At 39.3% G+C, this 22,500-nt stretch overlaps 1 pseudogene; it reads left to right on the top strand.

Moving 5' to 3' along the window:
• The window catches only part of LOC133564822 (Fanconi anemia group J protein homolog), a 54,926-nt pseudogene that overhangs the window by 31,838 nt on the left and 588 nt on the right, over positions 1-22,500 (top strand).

Below are 22,500 nucleotides of genomic sequence, written 5' to 3'. Positions count from 1 at the left end.
AACATATTAATTTAGAGTGTATATGCGCACACTATATTATTTAGATGTACCTCTTAAATTAGAGTGTATATAAACAAATCCTACTATTTATATATAATGTTAAAGTATATATACACAAACACTGTACTATTTAGATATTAGTGTTAAAGTATATATACACACAGTATTAATTAGAAATGTGTTGAATTAAAGTGTATATACACACAGTATTATTTATATATAATATTAAATTAAATTTTATATACACAAACACTGTACTATTTAGATATAAGTGTTAAAGTATATAAACACAAACCCAGTATTATTTATATATAAAATGTTAAAGTACATATACACAAACTCTGTACTATTTATATATGTGTTAAAGTATATTTACAAAATCACAGTATTATTTATATATAAATGTTAAATTAAAGTATATATACATACTGTACTATTTAGATGTAAGTGTAAAATTAAGATATGTATACAAAAACACAGTATTATTTATATATAAGTGTAAAATGAGAGTATATATACAAAAACACAGTATTATTTATATATAAGTGTAAAATAAGTATATCTAGACAAAGACAGTATAATTAAGATACAAGTATAAAATAAGTATATACTGTATAGACAAAGACAGTATAATTAAGATACAAGTGTAAAATAAGTATATACTGTATAGACAAAGACAGTATAATTAAGATACAAGTGTAAAATAAGTATATACTGTATAGACAAAGACAGTATAATTAAGATACAAGTATAAAATAAGTATATACTGTATAGACAAAGACAGTATAATTGAGATCCAAGTGTGATGTTGGCATTGCAGGTGTGGGTTGGCACAGTTGGCGAGGGTCCTCAGGGCAGGAAACTGTGTGCCACCTTCCAACATGCTGAGACCTTCATCTTCCAGGATGAAGTGGGTGCTCTGCTGCTGCATGTCTGCCAGGTGGTCTCCAAGGGGGTCCTCTGCTTCTTCCCCTCCTACAAGGTAAGATGGAGAAGGTCAGCTCTTTCTAGCACCTCGGGATTCTGCTCAGGGGAACATTCCCAAAGTACAACTTGTCCACCTCCACCACATATTGAGCTGCTGCATGGCCTCCGAGTTGGTGAAAGTTCATTCTAGGTGACACATCATGTCTCTCACCTGGATAGTAGAAGGTTGTGGACGTAAACCCACAAGTTGGTCAACTTTGACATCCAATTTAGACTCGGAGATGGCCAGAAAAACCCTTTTTTTAACCCTTTGTTGGGGATGATGATGAATTGTTGATGTAAAGGGGAAGATATAAACATCCCAGTGAGAGCAGACAATGTACAGTAAGTGATTGTTTTAGTATGTTCTTGTTTAGCACTTAGCTATACTACTTGAATATGCTTCATCATCACCAGCCGTTGTCAGTCCACTGCTGGACGAAAGCCTCAGCATGTTTCTGCCATTTGGCGTACTTTTCATGCTGGTTATTAGCCTACACCTTCCACGCTGGCTTGGTGCGGGTTGGAAGGGGTATTTTATATCAGAGATCCTTCTCTTAGACTAATTGCCTTACTGGGCTGTTGAACTTAGTCTGTCCTGTTGGTTGTCCGCGCCCCATTTACCCATTTACCCAGTTACCCAGTTACCCGCTCAGCTTTATGGCGCTGACCGCCCGCCAGTCACAAGAGAAGGTGCAAACGGTTCTTTGTGTGCATTTTATAGACATTAGTTGGGACTCACTAACCCCACACACAACCTCCCATCTCATGCCTGGATGTAGTTTAACATCATACCCAGGACAGACAATATGCTTAGTGTTTGACTAAAGCTGCATCTGTTTAGCTTCTAAAACTTGTAGATCATCCTCCTTATATTCAGGCTCAAAAATAGAAGTTTCTGGATCATCGTTTGTCCCTAAGTAGTCTGTTGTCTCTCATCAAGTCTGACATGATTAGTAGTCTTGTTGTTGTTGAAGGGAAAGTGAACATTGTGATGTGAAATTGATACTTAAAATGATGAAAATATGTAAATATTACATGTTACTATGAATGTTACTAGATACTGCATATATACTCATATTGTGTATATAAAATATGTAAATATTACATGTTATTATGAATGTTACTACCTTAAATATATACTTACAGTGTGTATATCAAATATGTAAATATTACATGTTATTATGGATGTTACAAGATAATACATATATACTTACGGTGTGTATATCAAATATGTAAATATTACATGTTATTATGGATGTTACATGATACTACATATCTACTTACAGTGCGTATATAAAACCTTGATGGAGGTTTTTAGAGCACTTTATATGCGGAATAGAATGACGCTCATTGACTCCACTCTTAGCTGACTTTTGCTAGATTTCATTTAGGATATAGAATACATATACAAAGAAAAACGTGTGTTCTTGTCTTCCATAAAGATTGTTAATGATGGACACGATTCAGTAAGACCAAGTTGCAGTGATTGACATGTTGCAGTGTTGTAGAAGACATGGTGAAGTTGGACAATCCACACCCCAATGACTCCCAGCAGTGTCAAACATGGAGGACGAACCTTTGCGAGGCAATATGGTTATGAAAGTAGAAGACTGTTGGAGAGGAATAAAGAACATTGAGAATTGAAGATAAAGTTTCAGCAGCAGAGTAGTTGCTGCGTGTGATGCTGATAGTTTTACTAGCTGAGCACCATCTTTAGTCTTCTTCTTCATCTGCTAACGTAACATTAGGTGCGCTACAGTGGAACCTACGTTTACAAACTTAATCGGTTCTTGAAAGGGTTCGTAAGTGGGAAAGATTGTATAGTGAAGCAAATTTCTCTATAAGAACTAATGCTGATATGAGTAATTGGTTCCAACCTCGACCAAAGTTGATATTTGAGTGAAAGTGTGTAGAAGGGCTAACCCTAACCCTGTGACTAGGCGGGTTAGTCTTCTTCAGTCTATAGTTGGAAATACGTCTTTTTTTATCTTCAAAATGTTTTTCGTTTTTTCCAACCTACGTGTGTTAAAATCTTGATCCGTCTCTTTGGCATACCTGCCTTACTTGTGCAAGACAGACCGCGGAGTATCTGACGGATGTTGTATGTACACCACGTCTGCTCTGCCAGTCAACAGCCAGCATGTCAAAAGTCATGTTGTTTGCTCAGATGCTGGATAAGATGCGGAACAGGTGGATCACCACCGGAGCTTGGGAGAAACTTGAACAGCTGAAAACGGTGATAACAGAACCTCGTGGTGGCGGGAAGGGTGATTTTGAGGAGCTGCTTCAGATCTACTACAGTGCCATCAAATGCAGCCAGGAAAGAGGTGAGGTCATGGACTACTAGTAAAGATATCGCTTAGTCACTTGATCAGCACACAACTGATTGGTTGCTTACCAATCATTTTGTCAAATATGATCACTGCCTACCAGATGGCGCTCTGCTGATGGCTGTGTGTCGAGGAAAAGTCAGCGAAGGACTGGACTTCACTGACGACAACGCCAGAGCTGTGGTCACCATCGGAATTCCTTTCCCCAACATCAAAGACCTTCAGGTACGCAAAAGACCGACAGCTTTCGTGGGATTTGTCTTCCTGTACCTGGGCCGCCAAAGTTTCATCAATCAATCAATCAATGTTTATTTATATAGCCCCAAATCACAAATGTCTCAAAGGACTGCACAAATCATTACGACTACAACATCCTCGGAAGAACCCACATGCCAGCAAGCGTCTTGTCAAAGGTTCAAACCATAATCATTCATTACCTAGCAGTTACTTTGACCTGAAAGCAGGGGGAAATGTAATTGGCGTCCAGTTGCTGTTGAGCCACAAGCGGGAAACTAGTGAGCAGAAGTGCACAATAAAAAGGTATATTAAGGAAATGTCATTTTCAAATTTTGTGGTAATCGGACCAGATTTTTTAGTATATATATTTTCGGATCATACATCAGAAAAACAGGGAGGGCATTCAACACAAGAAAAGAAAGAACATCAGAAAGAATGAGAAAAAGAGACGACTGGAAGGTTTACAAGAAGCCTAAAACAAAAATCCGAAAAGGAATTCTTCAAATCAGCCATAACGGGTCATTGCAAAATAAATAACCACAACATAGACCTGGACAACGGCAAAATCATCGGCATAGAAAGTAACACATTCAAACGATGGATTAAGGAGCCTATCAAACCTTGGAAGCGGCCCAAAGAAACCATCAATGGGGATGAGGGAGCATACCTGGGACTCCCTCCTCCATTAACCATCAAGCGGGGAGGGCAACTAACCAACCAACCAACCAACCAACCAACCAACCAACCAACCAACCAACCAACCAGGCAGACACGCCCAAAAGAACAGCTGATAGGTCAGGTGACTCCTCTGAAGAAGACTGCACATGAAAGTCCAAACTTGTCAGGTAAAAATTCCCTCTAATATATCCAAAATATGGTCTGATTGCAAGAACATTTGAAAAAACACATGAATAAGAAGACATAATGAAGCTCTTTGAGCAAAGGAAATGTCATGTTCAAAGCCAGGACAAGTTGCTCCCCCCACATGACAACACCATTTTGTCTTTGCCGCTTGTAGAGAGAAGGAGCTTTATGTCCGTGTTGACTTGACAGTCCAGTGCATTCATAACATAAATGTGGATTGTTGCTGTAACACTTTCGTCAAAACATGTCAAGAAACCTTCTCATTCACATCCGCCTTCACAATAAAAGCGCTCAGTGTCACAATCGGTCTAACTACAGAAACATGAAAATGTCCCACATTACGATCGTGCTTTGTCAAAGATGTTTTGTCACGTAATCTGTGATATTTTAACCTAAATAAATGTTAGTACATCAGCTGAGGAATATGCAGTGTTGTGGCAGTTCTGTTTGATAGTCCTCAATTACACTGAATATTGCTTTTTATTACTAAATAGAGAATACGACCTGGGCCAGGTAAAAGATAACACTCGATCTTTACTAAATACTTCTTTAAGATGGTGGTACTCAGTAGGGACAGCAGATAAATCTGTGGGTTCAATACTGGACTCCAGGGGACTGTGATTAAGCTCCGCCCTAAAGAAGTCAGAATGACTAAATGGGCTCCAGTCAGAGATGGCTGGTTTAGACCAGAGGAGACTTTAACTTGTGAGCAATGCCAGAGTCAATGAAACAATTGTCAGCCCCAGACTCAACAAGTCTTAACGTTGACTGAGGTCACCTTCCACAGTAAAGTACCTTCGAAGGTGGGGTCTGAAGCTGATTAACCTTCAGAAGAGTTCCCCTCGGAAGTAGGACCACGACCTCCTGGGTTCACTGGGCAACCAGCGCTGGAATGACCCGCCTGCCCTCAGTGCAGGCATAGCTGCAGTTTCAGATGCAAGAACCACCGAGCTGCCTGGCCTTGCTGCTTCCCGGTCCAATGTCCACGGGAACGGACACAGATGATGAGCCGGTTGACCAAGTAGCCCTGGTGTGCTCCTGTAGACTGTTGTCCAGCTGAAGAGCAGTCTTGATAAGCTCATTCGAGGAAGGCCGGTTCATCCTTGAACTTCAACGGGAATGGAAGATTGCACGGAGAGCCCCAGTAGCTACAATCTGGAATGTTCCGCAACCGATGTATTTCCTTGCCGCAGTGCAATCCGTCTGTCCTCAGCCTCCCTACCTCACACCGGATGATAGAAAACTTGTCTGAGTTCACACAGAAAATTGGTTAAAAACCCTTTTGCGATTATCAAGGACGACCACCGTGTGTGCTTGTCCTGCGCCGTCTGATATCTACCTGATCAGCTAATAACTGACTTACATTCACCAAACCTGCCCTCAAACCTCAGTGAGTGAGGCTAAGTCCACCAACATTGCAAGTTAGCCGCATGTTAACAGTGCGGTGGTTGGTGGCAGCAGTTAATGTCACCTTGATTTGAGAGAAAATGTTCTCCAAGTGAACGGACAATGCAAGCATCTTGGCATTGAGCTCACAGATGGCCATCTCCTGGTCACTGAGCATGTGCGTCCTTCCTCAAACGGATGTTCTCTGTCTCCGTCACTTGCATGACGTGGTGGTGGAGTGGTTCTGTCACGTCAAACACAGGATGCCGGCCGGGCTCTCTCCAGTCCAAGTCCTCAGTCAAAGTCCAGTCCAAACATACAGTTGGTGCAGCTCAAGGCCAGCAAAAATGGAAAAACAAATCCAACAAACAAACCTCAGTGGCAGTAGACCAGTAGATGAAGGAATATTAAAACTCAGTGGCAGTAGACCAGTAGATGAAGGAATATTAAAGGAAGTGGCAGTAGACCAGTAGATGAAGGAATATTAAAACTCAGTGGCAGTAGACCAGTAGATGAAGGAATATTAAAACAGTAGATGAAGGAATATTAAAACTCAGTGGCAGTAGACCAGTAGATGAAGGAATATTAAAACTCAGTGGCAGTAGACCAGTAGATGAAGGAAGAATATTAAAACTCAGTGGCAGTTGACCAGTAGATGAAGGAATATTAAAACTCAGTGACAGTAGACCAGTAGATGAAGGAATATTAAAACTCAGTGGCAGTTGACCAGTAGATGAAGGAATATTAAAACTCAGTGACAGTAGACCAGTAGATGAAGGAAGAATATTAAAACTCAGTGGCAGTTGACCAGTAGATGAAGGAATATTAAAACTCAGTGACAGTAGACCAGTAGATGAAGGAATATTAAAACTCAGTGGCAGTAGACCAGTAGATGAAGGAAGAATATTAAAACTCAGTGGCAGTTGACCAGTAGATGAAGGAATATTAAAACAGTAGATGAAGGAATATTAAAACTCAGTGGCAGTAGACCAGTAGATGAAGGAATATTAAAACAGTAGATGAAGGAATATTAAAACTCAGTGGCAGTAGACCAGTAGATGAAGGAATATTAAAACTCAGTGACAGTAGACCAGTAGATGAAGGAAGAATATTAAAACTCAGTGGCAGTAGGTCGGTGGCAGTGCTGGGAAACAAGTAGTTTAATACAGTGTTGATGTGTAGGAGGAGGGGGAAGAAGCGTCCACCAGGGAGAAAGGCCATATAACAGTTTAATTAGGGCTGGGCGATATATCGATATGTACGATATATCACAGGTTTGTCTCTGTGCGATATAGAAAATGACTATATCGTAATATTCGATTATATGTTCTCACACGGTTGCTTTTAGCTGCGTGCATTACATTACTGGCGTTTGTCACTGCTTCTCGTCTGTCCTTCTCACAGAGACATAAAACAAGCCCGCCTTCTTACGTACGTCACATACTCTCGCGAGTCTAGCATCATAGCTCTCGCCGATCAGAGAGGTAGCAGCATGGCTAACGTTAGTTGAGCCAAGTCGAGCGGAGCTTGTGACAAAACAAGAGAGAGAAGGTGCCAAACTTATCACAAATGGAGGAAGAACAATAAATGGCCAACATAAAGAGCAGGAAGTCCATCATCTGGTGGTGGTTTGGCTCCAAGTGGGAAGATGTTCAGCAGACATCAGCAATATGCTGTTCAATGTATATAATATGATGATTAACAATGTATATACTATGATGATTAACAATGTATATACTATGATGATTAACAATGTATATAATATGCTGTTCAATGTATATAATATGATGATTAACAATGTATATAATATGATGATTAACAATGTATATACTATGATGATTAACAATGTATATAATATGCTGTTCAATGTATATAATATGATGATTAACAATGTATATAATATGATGATTAACAATGTATATAATATGATGATTAACAATGTATATAATATGATGATTAACAATGTATATACTATGATGATTAACAATGTATATAATATGATGATTAACAATGTATATACTATGATGATTAACAATGTATATACTATGATGATTAACAATGTATATAATATGATGATTAACAATGTATATACTATGATGATTAACAATGTATATACTATGATGATTAACAATGTATATAATATGATGATTAACAATGTATATACTATGATGATTAACAATGTATATACTATGATGATTAACAATGTATATACTATGATGATTAACAATGTATATAATATGATGATTAACAATGTATATAATATGATGATTAACAATGTATATAATATGATGATTAACAATGTATATACTATGATGATTAACAATGTATATAATATGATGATTAACAATGTATATACTATGATGATTAACAATGTATATACTATGATGATTAACAATGTATATACTATGATGATTAACAATGTATATACTATGATGATTAACAATGTATATAATATGATGATTAACAATGTATATAATATGATGATTAACAATGTATATACTATGATGATTAACAATGTATATAATATGATGATTAACAATGTATATACTATGATGATTAACAATGTATATACTATGATGATTAACAATGTATATACTATGATGATTAACAATGTATATACTATGATGATTAACAATGTATATACTATGATGATTAACAATGTATATACTATGATGATTAACAATGTATATAATATGATGATTAACCTGTGTGATGACTGTATTATGCTATATTTGTACCATGAATTGATGAAGGTGGACCCCGACTTAAACAAGTTGACAAACTTATTGGGGTGTTACCATTTAGTGGTCACTTGTAGAGAATATGTACTGTACTGTGCAATCTACTAATAAAAGTATCAATCAATCAATGCAAAGTATGCAGCAGAAGTGTTACTACAAAAAGGTAGCAAAACTATTGATTTGTTCTTTCATTTAAAAAGTCACCGGTGAGAGAATGAAGAGTATTTAGTGAATACACTTTTGGTCAATTGACTTAGTTGTGATTTCCTTCTCTGCATGAAAGTTTCAAATGTGCATATATGAATGCAGTATGAAGAAGAATGTTTGAATGTAGACACATAGAATCATCAGACTGCTGTCATTATATGCATCAAGTCTTCATTCAAGGCCAAGGCAAAATATGGTAATATTACTAAAAGCCAATATCGCCCAGCCCTAAGTCAAATGATCCGGATCAGTCCCAAAATGGAGTCACTTGTCGCTTGTCCTGTTTCTGCCATTTCCTGAGAGTTTTCTCCCAGTCGGCCCATAACTTTGGAGTGAAGTTGCTCAGAAACAGACAAAAAAAGTTCCTGGCGGAGGAAATTGTGTGGGTATAGAAAATGAGGACTGAATAATTGTGGTTAATGTAATCATCTTGTTGAGAAGTGTAATGTGAGTCAGTGAGATGAGAGAATGTGAGTGACAAGCACAAGATGTCCCACAGAGCCAGAGGGCCCCCCCCCCCCCCCCCCAGCCCCCACCTGATGAAACCCACCTCAAAATGACAAAGATGTGTTTTTCAGGATGAACGCGTTAGTCCAGGGGACAGAGCAGATCTCTGACATTTCCACTCGGGCCCTCCAGCCTCTGCTTTCTTGCACATTTGGGAGATTTGCTTGGAGCCACCATTGGCTTTTGCACATATGTTACCTGTCATGTCAGATGGAGGGATGCCAGAGTGCAGGGCAGGTAGGTAAAATGGGTCAGCTCGCATTTACATGACATCATCCCTTTGGGCGACTGGCCTTCTTGCAGCAGCATCGGAAGTGGATGGTGAAGTCCTCACATGTCTCATGCTGGACTCACAGCCATGGACACAGCTTCTAAGATCTTGATAGGGTTGTTGGAACAAGACTACTTCTAAGATCTTGATAGGGTTGTTGGAACCAGACTACTTCTAAGATCTTGATAGGGTTGTTGGAACAAGACTCATTCTAAGATCTTGATAGGGTTGTTGGAACCAGACTACTTCTAAGATCTTGATAGGGTTGTTGGAACCAGACTCATTCTAAGATCTTGATAGGGTTGTTGGAACCAGACTACTTCTAAGATCTTGATAGGGTTGTTGGAACCAGACTCATTCTAAGATCTTGATAGGGTTGTTGGAACCAGACTACTTCTAAGATCTTGATAGGGTTGTTGGAACCAGACTCCTTCTAAGATCTTGATAGGGTTGTTGGAACCAGACTCCTTCTAAGATCTTGATAGGGTTGTTGGAACCAGACTACTTCTAAGATCTTGATAGGGTTGTTGGAACAAGACTCATTCTAAGATCTTGATAGGGTTGTTGGAACCAGACTACTTCTAAGATCTTGATAGGGTTGTTGGAACCAGACTCATTCTAAGATCTTGATAGGGTTGTTGGAACCAGACTACTTCTAAGATCTTGATAGGGTTGTTGGAACCAGACTACTTCTAAGATCTTGATAGGGTTGTTGGAACCAGACTACTTCTAAGATCTTGATAGGGTTGTTGGAACAAGACTCATTCTAAGATCTTGATAGGGTTGTTGGAACCAGACTACTTCTAAGATCTTGATAGGGTTGTTGGAACCAGACTCATTCTAAGATCTTGATAGGGTTGTTGGAACCAGACTACTTCTAAGATCTTGATAGGGTTGTTGGAACCAGACTCATTCTAAGATCTTGATAGGGTTGTTGGAACCAGACTACTTCTAAGATCTTGATAGGGTTGTTGGAACCAGACTCCTTCTAAGATCTTGATAGGGTTGTTGGAACCAGACTCATTCTAAGATCTTGATAGGGTTGTTGGAACCAGACTACTTCTAAAATCTTGATAGGGTTGTTGGAACCAGACTCCTTCTAAAATCTTGATAGGGTTGTTAGAACTAGACTGCTTCCAAGATCTTGATAGGGTTGTTGGAACCAGACTCCATCTGAAATCTCGATAGGGTTGTTGGAACCAGACTCCATCTGAAATCTCGATAGGGTTGTTGGAACCAGACTCCATCTGAAATCTGGATAAGGTTGTTGGAACCAGACCCCATCTCATATCTTGATAGCGTTGTTGGAACCAGACTCCATCTGAAATCTCGATAGGGTTGTTGGAACCAGACTCCATCTGAAATCTCGATAGGGTTGTTGGAACCAGACTCCATCTGAAATCTGGATAAGGTTGTTGGAACCAGACTCCATCTCATATCTTGATAGGGTTGTTGGAACCAGACTGCATCTGAGATCTTGCCAGGGTTGTTGAAACCAGACTGCTATTAAGATCTTGCTAGGGTTGTCGGACACCGATTGCTTCTGAGATTTTGGTAGGGGTACTGGAACCAGACTCTATCTGAAATCTCGATAGGGTTGTTGGAACCAGACTCCATCTCATATCTTGATCGGGTTGTTGGAACCAGACTCCATCTGAAATCTCGATAGGGTTGTTGGAACCAGACCCCATCTCATATCTTGATAGGGTTGTTGGAACCAGACTCCATCTGAAATCTCGATAGGGTTGTTGGAACCAGACTCCATCTCATATCTTGATAGGGTTGTTGGAACCAGACTCCATCTCATATCTTGATAGGGTTGTTGGAACCAGACTCTATCTGAAATCTCGATAGGGTTGTTGGAACCAGACTCCATCTGAAATCTCGATAGGGTTGTTGGAACCAGACTCCATCTGAAATCTCGATAGGGTTGTTGGAACCAGACCCCATCTCATATCTTGATAGGGTTGTTGGAACCAGACTCCATCTGAAATCTCGATAGGGTTGTTGGAACCAGACTCCATCTCATATCTCGATAGGGTTGTTGGAACCAGACTCCATCTGAAATCTCGATAGGGTTGTTGGAACCAGACTCCATCTCATATCTTGATAGGGTTGTTGGAACCAGACTCCATCTGAAATCTCGATAGGGTTGTTGGAACCAGACTCCATCTGAAATCTCGATAGGGTTGTTGGAACCAGACTCCATCTGAAATCTCGATAGGGTTGTTGGAACCAGACTCCATCTCATATCTTGATAGGGTTGTTGGAACCAGACTCTATCTGAAATCTCGATAGGGTTGTTGGAACCAGACTCCATCTGAAATCTCGATAGGGTTGTTGGAACCAGACTCCATCTGAAATCTCGATAGGGTTGTTGGAACCAGACCCCATCTCATATCTTGATAGGGTTGTTGGAACCAGACTCCATCTGAAATCTCGATAGGGTTGTTGGAACCAGACTCCATCTCATATCTCGATAGGGTTGTTGGAACCAGACTCCATCTGAAATCTCGATAGGGTTGTTGGAACCAGACTCCATCTGAAATCTCGATAGGGTTGTTGGAACCAGACCCCATCTCATATCTTGATAGGGTTGTTGGAACCAGACTCCATCTGAAATCTCGATAGGGTTGTTGGAACCAGACCCCATCTCATATCTTGATAGGGTTGTTGGAACCAGACTCCATCTGAAATCTCGATAGGGTTGTTGGAACCAGACTCCATCTCATATCTCGATAGGGTTGTTGGAACCAGACTCCATCTGAAATCTCGATAGGGTTGTTGGAACCAGACTCCATCTGAAATCTCGATAGGGTTGTTGGAACCAGACCCCATCTCATATCTTGATAGGGTTGTTGGAACCAGACTCCATCTGAAATCTCGATAGGGTTGTTGGAACCAGACCCCATCTCATATCTCGATAGGGTTGTTGGAACCAGACTCCATCTCATATCTTGATAGGGTTGTTGGAACCAGACTCCATCTGAAATCTCGATAGGGTTGTTGGAACCAGACCCCATCTCATATCTCGATAGGGTTGTTGGAACCAGACTCCATCTCATATCTTGATAGGGTTGTTGGAACCAGACTCCATCTGAAATCTCGATAGGGTTGTTGGAACCAGACTCCATCTCATATCTTGATAGGGTTGTTGGAACCAGACTGCATCTGAGATCTTGCCAGGGTTGTTGAATCCAGACTGCTATTGAGATCTTGCTAGGGTTGTCGGACACCGATTGCTTCTGAGATTTTGGTAGGGTTGTTGGAACCAGACTCCTCTTCAGATCTTCATAGGGTTATTGGAACCAAACTGCTTTTGAGATGTTGCTCGGGTTGTTGGAAGCAGACTGGATCTGAGATGTAGTGTTCCTGCACAGCAAGTGGTCCCGTGCTGGCGTGAGGGAAGATGTTGTACCTGCCACATCCTGGGTGGCTGCAGGCAAACAGAGGCTACCTGTCACAAGCACTTAGAGCTGTGCTCGCTCACCTGCCCTTCACAGCTGAACTTTCTAACACTGACAGATTGAAAGGGATGGAGGCATTCCTGCCATTTTTCTGCCTCATGTTGGACATCAGCTTGTCTTCCAGCCAGGGCCTCTCTCCATCTTCCTAGCTGTCACATAGACTAATAAGCTACCACCGCGCTGATGAATTAAGGTACAAGGTACAATACTGCCTTTTAAAAAATACCAGTACCTTGTTTTTCCTGACGTTGCTGGTATTTCGAGGCGAGGCGCACACACACAGAGCGCTTACAAGTGAAAACAGTGTGGAGATCGAAGATGGAGGCTCGACATATTTTGGCTTGAAAACTAACGATACAGGTGAAGCTATAAACACTGCCAACCGTGCTTTGAAACAAAGTTAGCTAGGCGACTAATGTCCCTCCGCAGTCTTTTAGCTACTTCTAAATTACTCATCTCCGCCTCCCTGGCATCAAATGAAGTGAGTTTCTTACATGTATCATTATCACTGGAGGATGAGGAATGCCTAAACATGCTTCACTACACACCGCAGGAGGATACAGTAGCTCACCGCTAACAGCAAGCTAGCGCTCTTCAATGTAAACAAATGGATGGATCTATACAATTATCCACTGAAATGATACCAGGTACAAGAGCCTTTGATTACATTGATGTTTTTTATTGTCACAAAATAAGTTTTCTTTTTTTGTTATTGTTTATAAAGTAAGTAAATACGTCCCTGGACACATGAGGACTTTGACTATGACCAATGTATGATCCTGTAACTACTTGGTATCGACATGATCCATACCTGAATGTGTGGTATCATCCAAAACTAATGTCAAGTATCAAAGCAGAGAAGAATAAGTGATTATTACATTTGAACAGAAGTGTAGAAAGAACATGTTAAAACAGAAAACAGGGCGACACCTACCCTTCACATCAGTATTTTTTAACCATATTATTATTGGTTTATTAGGTAATATATTTTATTGTATGATCCTGTAACTACTTGGTATCGGATCCATACCTAAATGTGTGGTATCATCCAAAACTAATGTCAAGTATCAAAGCAGAGAAGAATAAGTGATTATTACATTTGAACAGAAGTGTAGATAGAACATGTTAAAAGAGAAAATAAGCAGATATTAACAGTAAATGAACAAGTAGATGAATAATCAATTTTTTACAGTTTGTCCCTCATAATGTGTAGAAAATAATAGGTGCATAAAAGACACAACATGTTAGTGCAGACTAATTAGGAGTCTTTGTTTACTTCCTACTAAAAGACAAGTTGTCTAGTATGTCCAACATGTTTTTGAAGGACTAAATGACAATAATAAACATATTTTTCATGTACACTAACATTTTTTTCCCAATAAACGACAATAATGACATTTTTTGTAATGCCCCCAATTGTGAAAAGAAGTGACGTAGATATTTGTCGTGCAACCCAAATATTGATATGATGAGAAGTGAGCTGGGACTCCACCTTCATCACACTGTGACACACTTCCTGCTCATCAGGCAACAACAACAACAACAACAACATGACAAACACTAAAGTGCTCAGCAACAACTTTAATGATTGTTTATGCAACTTGCAAAAAATGATCATTTTCTGTTGGAATGTGGTTAGAAAATGTTTTGTGTGAGAGAGCACATCATCTTCAATGTGCCGAATATTTCATGTTGGAATACTTAAAAGATGCTGAGAAATATCATCTCACAAGAATTGTGCTAGAGAATATCTCCTGTGAAAGTACCTCATGTACACAGTAATGTGGTTTTGTCACAACTGGCACATGCAGTAAGTGGAAGGATACTGTACAAGTTACTGTTGTAGTATAATGATGTACTATTGCAGTATAATGATGATGTGTTGCAGTATAATGATGATGTGTTGCAGTATAATGATGATGTGTTGCAGTATAATGATGATGTGTTGCAGTATAATGATGATGTGTTGCAGTATAATGATGATGTGTTGCAGTATAATGATGATGTGTTGCAGTATAATGATGATGTGTTGCAGTATAATGATGATGTGTTGCAGTATAATGATGATATGTTGCAGTATAATGATGATATATTGCAGTATAATGATGATGTGTTGCAGTATAATGATGATGTGTTGCAGTATAATGATGTACTATTGCAGTATAATGATGATATTTTGCAGTATAATGATGATGTGTTGCAGTATAATGATGATGTGTTGCAGTATAATGATGATGTGTTGCAGTATAATGATGATGTGTTGCAGTATAATGATGATGTGTTGCAGTATAATGATGATGTGTTGCAGTATAATGATGTACTATTGCAGTATAATGATGTGTTGCAGTATAATGATGATGTGTTGCAGTATAATGATGATATGTTGCAGTATAATGATGACATGTTGCAGTATAATGATGTACTATTGCAGTATAATGATGTACTATTGCAGTATAATGATGATATTTTGCACTATAATGATGATGTGTTGCAGTATAATGATGCACTATTGCAGTATAATGATGTACTATTGCAGTATAATGATGATATATTGCAGTATAATGATGTACTATTGCAGTATAATGATGATATGTTGCAGTATAATGATGATATGTTGTAGTATAATGATGCACTATTGCAGTATAATGATGATATTTTGCAGTATAATGATGATGTGTTGCAGTATAATGATGCACTATTGCAGTATAATGATGTACTATTGCAGTATAATGATGATATATTGCAGTATAATGATGTACTATTGCAGTATAATGATGATGTGTTGCAGTATAATGATGATGTGTTGCAGTATAATGATGATGTGTTGCAGTATAATGATGATGTGTTGTAGTATAATGATGCACTATTGCAGTATAATGATGATATGTTGCAGTATAATGATGATGTGTTGTAGTATAATGATGATATGTTGCAGTATAATGATGATGTGTTGTAGTATAATGATGATGTGTTGTAGTATAATGATGATGTGTTGCAGTATAATGATGATATGTTGCAGTATAATGATGATGTGTTGTAGTATAATGATGATATGTTGCAGTATAATGATGATGTGTTGTAGTATAATGATGATGTGTTGTAGTATAATGATGATGTGTTGCAGTATAATGATATGTTGTAGTATAATGATGATGTGTTGCAGTATAATGATGATGTGTTGTAGTATAATAATGCACTATTGCAGTATAATGATGATATGTTGTAGTATAATGATGCACTATTGCAGTATAATGATGATGTGTTGCAGTATAATGATGATATGTTGCAGTATAATGATGACATGTTGCAGTATAATGATGTACTATTGCAGTATAATGATGTACTATTGCAGTATAATGATGATATTTTGCACTATAATGATGATGTGTTGCAGTATAATGATGCACTATTGCAGTATAATGATGTACTATTGCAGTATAATGATGATATATTGCAGTATAATGATGTACTATTGCAGTATAATGATGATATGTTGCAGTATAATGATGATATGTTGTAGTATAATGATGCACTATTGCAGTATAATGATGATATTTTGCAGTATAATGATGATGTGTTGCAGTATAATGATGCACTATTGCAGTATAATGATGTACTATTGCAGTATAATGATGATATATTGCAGTATAATGATGTACTATTGCAGTATAATGATGATGTGTTGCAGTATAATGATGATGTGTTGCAGTATAATGATGATGTGTTGCAGTATAATGATGATGTGTTGTAGTATAATGATGCACTATTGCAGTATAATGATGATATGTTGCAGTATAATGATGATGTGTTGTAGTATAATGATGATATGTTGCAGTATAATGATGATGTGTTGTAGTATAATGATGATGTGTTGTAGTATAATGATGATGTGTTGCAGTATAATGATGATATGTTGCAGTATAATGATGATGTGTTGTAGTATAATGATGATATGTTGCAGTATAATGATGATGTGTTGTAGTATAATGATGATGTGTTGTAGTATAATGATGATGTGTTGCAGTATAATGATATGTTGTAGTATAATGATGATGTGTTGCAGTATAATGATGATGTGTTGTAGTATAATAATGCACTATTGCAGTATAATGATGATATGTTGTAGTATAATGATGCACTATTGCAGTATAATGATGATATGTTGCAGTATAATGATGATGTGTTGTAGTATAATGATGATATGTTGCAGTATAATGATGATGTGTTGCAGTATAATGATGATGTGTTGCAGTATAATGATGTACTATTGCAGTATAATGATGATATGTTGCAGTATAATGATGATATGTTGCAGTATAATGATGATGTACTGTTGCAGGTTGAACTGAAGATGAAGTACAACGACCAACACTGTAAGAGTCGAGGTCTTCTTCCTGGTCATCGCTGGTATGAGATTCAGGCGTACAGAGCTCTCAACCAAGCACTGGGAAGGTAAACTTCTTTTACTTGGATTTTAACTACAAACACATAATACTTGTATTCCAAGTACAAACACATAATACTTGTATTCCAAGTACAAACACATAATACTTGTATTCCAAGTACAAACACATAATACTTGTATTCCAAGTACAAACATATAATACTTGTATTCCAAGTACAAACACATAATACTTGTATTCCAAGTACAAACACATAATACTTGTATTCCAAGTACAAACACATAATACTTGTATTCCAAGTACAAACACATAATACTTGTATTCCAAGTACAAACACATAATACTTGTATTCCAAGTACAAACACATAATACTTGTATTCCAAGTACAAACACATAATACTTGTATTCCAAGTACAAACATATAATACTTGTATTCCAAGTACAAACACATAATACTTGTATTCCAAGTACAAACACATAATACTTGTATTCCAAGTACAAACACATAATACTTGTATTCCAAGTACAAACACATAATACTTGTATTCCAAGTACAAACACATAATACTTGTATTCCAAGTACAAACACATAATACTTGTATTCCAAGTACAAACACATAATACTTGTATTCCAAGTACAAACACATAATACTTGTATTCCAAGTACAAACACATAATACTTGTATTCCAAGTACAAACACATAATACTTGTATTCCAAGTACAAACACATAATACTTGTATTCCAAGTACAAACACATAATACTTGTATTCCAAGTACAAACACATAATACTTGGATTCCAAGTACAAACACATAATACTTGTATTCTAGTCAAAGGATGTCAACTCCTACGTTCATTTCATTATTTAGCAAAGATGTCTAAAAACAACATTTCACATTGTCAACATGGGTATTGTTTGTAGAATTTTGAGGACATCAATGACTGTGTTCCCTCCTGGAATAATGCAGTAAGATGTAGAGTGAATACTTTGTGGATGTACTGTGTTGATGTTACAGGTGTATCCGTCACAAGAAGGACTGGGGGGCGTTAATCCTGGTGGACGATCGTTACCGTAGCAACCCCTCCAAGTACATCACAGGTACATCATCAACACCAAAGATCAGATCTCCAAAGACCTGGATGTGTGTTCAGGTCTGTCCAAAGACCTGGATGTGTGTTCAGGTCTGTCCAAAGACCTGGATGTGTGTTCAGGTCTGTCCAAAGACCTGGATGTGTGTTCAGGTCTGTCCAAAGACCTGGATGTGTGTTCAGGTCTGTCCAAAGACCTGGATCTGTGTTCAGGTCTGTCCAAAGACCTGGATGTGTGTTCAGGTCTGTCCAAGTGACCTGGATGTGTGTTCAGGTCTGTCCTCGTGACCTGTATGTGTGTTCAGGTCTGTCCAAAGACCTGGATGTGTGTTCAGGTCTGTCCAAGTGACCTGGATGTGTGTTCAGGTCTGTCCAAAGACCTGGATGTGTGTTCAGGTCTGTCCAAAGACCTGGATCTGTGTTCAGGTCTGTCCAAAGACCTGGATGTGTGTTCAGGTCTGTCCAAGTGACCTGGATGTGTGTTCAGGTCTGTCCAAAGACCTGGATGTGTGTTCAGGTCTGTCCAAAGACCTGGATGTGTGTTCAGGTCTGTCCTAGTGACCTGGATGTGTGTTCAGGTCTGTCCAAGTGACCTGGATGTGTGTTCAGGTCTGTCCAAGTGACCTGGATGTGTGTTCAGGTCTGTCCAAGTGACCTGGATGTGTGTTCAGGTCTGTCCAAGTGACCTGGATGTGTGTTCAGGTCTGTCCAAGTGACCTGGATGTGTGTTCAGGTCTGTCTTAGTGACCTGGATGTGTGTTCAGGTCTGTCCTAGTGACCTGGATGTGTGTTCAGGTCTGTCCAAGTGACCTGGATGTGTGTTCAGGTCTGTCCAAGTGACCTGGATGTGTGTTCAGGTCTGTCCAAGTGACCTGGATGTGTGTTCAGGTCTGTCCTAGTGACCTGGATGTGTGTTCAGGTCTGTCCAAGTGACCTGGATGTGTGTTCAGGTCTGTCCAAGTGACCTGGATGTGTGTTCAGGTCTGTCCTAGTGACCTGGATGTGTGTTCAGGTCTGTCCTAGTGACCTGGATGTGTGTTCAGGTCTGTCCAAGTGACCTGGATGTGTGTTCAGGTCTGTCCTAGTGACCTGGATGTGTGTTCAGGTCTGTCCTAGTGACCTGGATGTGTGTTCAGGTCTGTCCAAGTGACCTGGATGTGTGTTCAGGTCTGTCCAAGTGGGTGCGCCAGCTGGTCTACCATCATGACTCCTTCCCTGACGCCATGGAGTCCCTGGCAGTCTTCTCTCAGGCACAGCACAGGTGTTCCCGTGTAGACCACCACACCTCCCCAGAGAACTGCTCAGGAACCAAGGAGTTGCCAAAGTTCTCAGATCTTCATCGTCCACCTCACACACCTGTCCCAGCTGAGCAGGAAGCACCAGGTAACTCTCATGTCATATAATCAATAGATCACTCATGTCATATGTTGTGTTTGTAGACATGTTGTGTTTGTAGACATGTTGTGTTTGTAGTCATGTTGTGTTTGTAGTCATGTTGTGTTTGTAGACATGTTGTGTTTGTAGTCATGTTGTGTTTGTAGTCATGTTGTGTTTGTAGTCATGTTGTGTTTGTAGACATGTTGTGTTTGTAGACATGTTGTGTTTGTAGTCATGTTGTGTTTGTAGTCATGTTGTGTTTGTAGACATGTTGTGTTTGTAGTCATGTTGTGTTTGTAGTCATGTTGTGTTTGTAGACATGTTGTGTTTGTAGACATGTGTTTGTAGTCATGTTGTGTTTGTAGTCATGTTGTGTTTGTAGTCATGTTGTGTTTGTAGACATGTTGTGTTTGTAGTCATGTTGTGTTTGTAGTCATGTTGTGTTTGTAGTCATGTTGTGTTTGTAGTCATGTTGTGTTTGTAGACATGTTGTGTTTGTAGTCATGTTGTGTTTGTAGTCATGTTGTGTTTGTAGTCATGTTGTGTTTGTAGTCATGTTGTGTTTGTAGACATGTTGTGTTTGTAGTCATGTTGTGTTTGTAGACATGTTGTGTTTGTAGTCATGTTGTGTTTGTAGTCATGTTGTGTTTGTAGTCACGTTGTGTTTGTAGTCATGTTGTGTTTGTAGTCATGTTGTGTTTGTAGTCATGTTGTGTTTGTAGTCATGTTGTGTTTGTAGTCATGTTGTGTTTGTAGTCATGTTGTGTTTGTAGTCATGTTGTGTTTGTAGTCATGTTGTGTTTGTAGTCATGTTGTGTTTGTAGTCATGTTGTGTTTGTAGTCATGTTGTGTTTGTAGTCACGTTGTGTTTGTAGTCACGTTGTGTTTGTAGTCACGTTGTGTTTGTAGACATGTTGTGTTTGTAGTCATGTTGTGTTTGTAGTCATGTTGTGTTTGTAGTCATGTTGTGTTTGTAGTCATGTTGTGTTTGTAGTCATGTTGTGTTTGTAGTCATGTTGTGTTTGTAATCATGTTGTGTTTGTAGTCATGTTGTGTTTGTAGTCATGTTGTGTTTGTAGTCATGTTGTGTTTGTAGACATGTTGTGTTTGTAATCATGTTGTGTTTGTAGTCATCACGTGTTTGTAGTCATCACGTGTTTGTAGTCATGTTGTGTTTGTAGTCATGTTGTGTTTGTAGTCATGTTGTGTTTGTAGTCATGTTGTGTTTGTAATCATGTTGTGTTTGTAGTCATGTTGTGTTTGTAGTCATGTTGTGTTTGTAGTCATGTTGTGTTTGTAGTCATGTTGTGTTTGTAGTCATGTTGTGTTTGTAGTCATGTTGTGTTTGTAGTCATGTTGTGTTTGTAGTCATGTTGTGTTTGTAATCATGTTGTGTTTGTAGTCATGTTGTGTTTGTAATCATTTTGTGTTTGTAGTCATGTTGTGTTTGTAGTCATGTTGTGTTTGTAGTCATGTTGTGTTTGTAGTCATGTTGTGTTTGTAATCATGTTGTGTTTGTAGTCATGTTGTGTTTGTAGTCATGTTGTGTTTGTAGTCATCACGTGTTTGTAGTCATGTTGTGTTTGTAGTCATGTTGTGTTTGTAGTCATGTTGTGTTTGTAGTCATGTTGTGTTTGTAGTCATGTTGTGTTTGTAGTCATGTTGTGTTTGTAGTCATGTTGTGTTTGGCTCCTCCAGTGAAGATCAACACTCCTCTTCCTCTTCTTCAACCATCAGCTGAAGATCCTCCTTTGGACTTTAGCCCTCTGACCTCCCACCCTGACCACCACCCTGACCACCCTGACCACCACCCTGACCACCCTGACCACCACCCTGAAGACCACCCTGACCACCACCCTGAAGACCACCCTGACCACCACCCTGACCACCACCCTGACCACCACCCTGACCACCACCCTGACCACCACCCTGACCACCACCCTGACCACCACCCTGAAGACCACCCTGACCACCACCCTGACCACCACCCTGACCACCACCCTGACCACCACCCTGACCACCACCCTGAAGACCACCCTGACCACCACCCTGAAGACCACCCTGACCACCACCCTGACCACCACCCTGAAGACCACCCTGACCACCACCCTGACCACCACCCTGACCACCACCCTGACGACCACCCTGACCACCACCCTGACCACCACCCTGACCACCACCCTGACCACCACCCTGACCACCACCCTGACCACCACCCTGAAGACCAAACACTCTGTTATACCCCAGAACTCTTTGAGGAGCAGACGGAGGAGGAGGCTTCCTGTGAAGCTCCCTCACTGGCTGCAGGAAGGCAGCAGTCAGAAGGTCTGAGAGGATCTCAGCTGCTCCAAAGCAGACCACCTTGGGTCCAGGAGACCCTGGAGGAAGAAGACAGGGAAAGTGAGGAGGAAGAACAACTTCTAGTGAGGAAGAAGAGCAGGAACCTGAGGAGGAAGAACTTGTAGATCCAAAGACAGAGAAGACAAGATGTAAGATCTTCAGATTCAGTCTACAAACTTTAGAACTTTTTATTTCCTCCAAATGCTCACGTAAACAACAACATGTAAACAACAACATGTAAACAACAACATGTAAACAACAACATGTAAACAACAACATGTAAACAACAACATGTAAACAACAACATGTCA

This window comes from Nerophis ophidion, linkage group LG13, assembly GCF_033978795.1.
Source record: "Nerophis ophidion isolate RoL-2023_Sa linkage group LG13, RoL_Noph_v1.0, whole genome shotgun sequence".
NCBI classification, from domain to species: Eukaryota; Metazoa; Chordata; class Actinopteri; order Syngnathiformes; family Syngnathidae; genus Nerophis; species Nerophis ophidion.
The sequence above is the reverse complement of the archived record's forward strand: the minus strand, read 5'-3'. Positions and strand labels throughout refer to the sequence as shown.